Here is a 1310-nt window from a genome sequence, read left to right as displayed (position 1 = left end):
GAAACAAAAATGATCTGGAGATCTAAGTATATGTTTAACAACCTTATTGTTATGTACAAATAAGAACAGAAGGCACAATAGTGACAACAAATTTAATTATGTTTTTGGTAAAGATTTTCTTCAAATTTACTTTAAATTTTGCATAAAACTACAAATTTGTCTAAAATATAACTTAGCACCCTATAAATATGTCAAAATGACAATAAAAATCAACTTCTTTACAAATTTGAGTTTTCAGAATTTCATACATAAAAAATTAACAATGTTAATGGAAACTAAAGACATTAACCCACTATTGGCACATGCTATTCTTAATATAAAAATAAATTGCTATTAAAATCTTAGTTCAGGTTGCCTATATATAATACCATATTTAAGAGCAGTTGTATATGGCAAGTCAAATACCATGTAAAAAGAAATTATTGAAATCTTTACAGTATGAATTATAGGCCAAAACCAACTTTTCTTCAGTGCTAACTTTGATTCAAACTCCATTCAGAGCCATGTACAGAGATTATTGTCAAGGTCAGGGTCATTGTGAACTTGCATGATCGAGTGATGGCTAATTAATCAACCAGTATAGTTTAATTAAATAAAATGACAAAATCATAATATTTTTTATTATGCACTGAATATGTGCTATAGGGTGTACACTACCAAATCAAATCCCATAGACGACAATAGTAACATATACGGCTAAAACTCCTACCTGCAACGTATCAACCGACATAAACGCCACGGATATAAATACTACCACCCCTTACACTTAAAGTGAATCAGAAAAAAATGGGGGTCAAGCTGCTCGTTTCTGAGATAACGGGTAGCGTCTATGACTACCCTAGTTTCGCACAAAATTTGAGTACTTTTTTTACAGGTACCCCATACATGTTTCAAGCACAAGGCTACTTGACACATTGGTACTAGATGAAATAAAATTGCACATTTATTTTACCCAGATGAAACTATTATTTTTTACAACCAACACACTCACATTTATAACCAATCACAGGACTTGTGGTGTTCACTTCTCTATCAAAAGTTCGGTGCACCTCGAACTTTGACCCAGCCGGAAGTTATTTGGTATTGAACTACCTATACTGATAACATACATTTTTCAAAAAGTGTCCAGCTATGTGTCTTTATAACAACCAGGATCTGGTGTATTCTGACATAAACTGACAACCTCACTGAAACTGTTGTTTCTACAGTGCAACCTAATATAATGCACCCCTCAAAAAGCATATATATTGCATATATAGTTTTGTACAAATGCAATATGTCATATTAAACAACAAAATGTTTTAAAATAA

The sequence above is a fragment of the Gigantopelta aegis genome, chromosome 6 (genome assembly GCF_016097555.1).
Source record: "Gigantopelta aegis isolate Gae_Host chromosome 6, Gae_host_genome, whole genome shotgun sequence".
Lineage (NCBI taxonomy): Eukaryota > Metazoa > Mollusca > Gastropoda > Neomphalida > Peltospiridae > Gigantopelta > Gigantopelta aegis.
Note: the sequence above shows the minus strand (reverse complement) of the source record.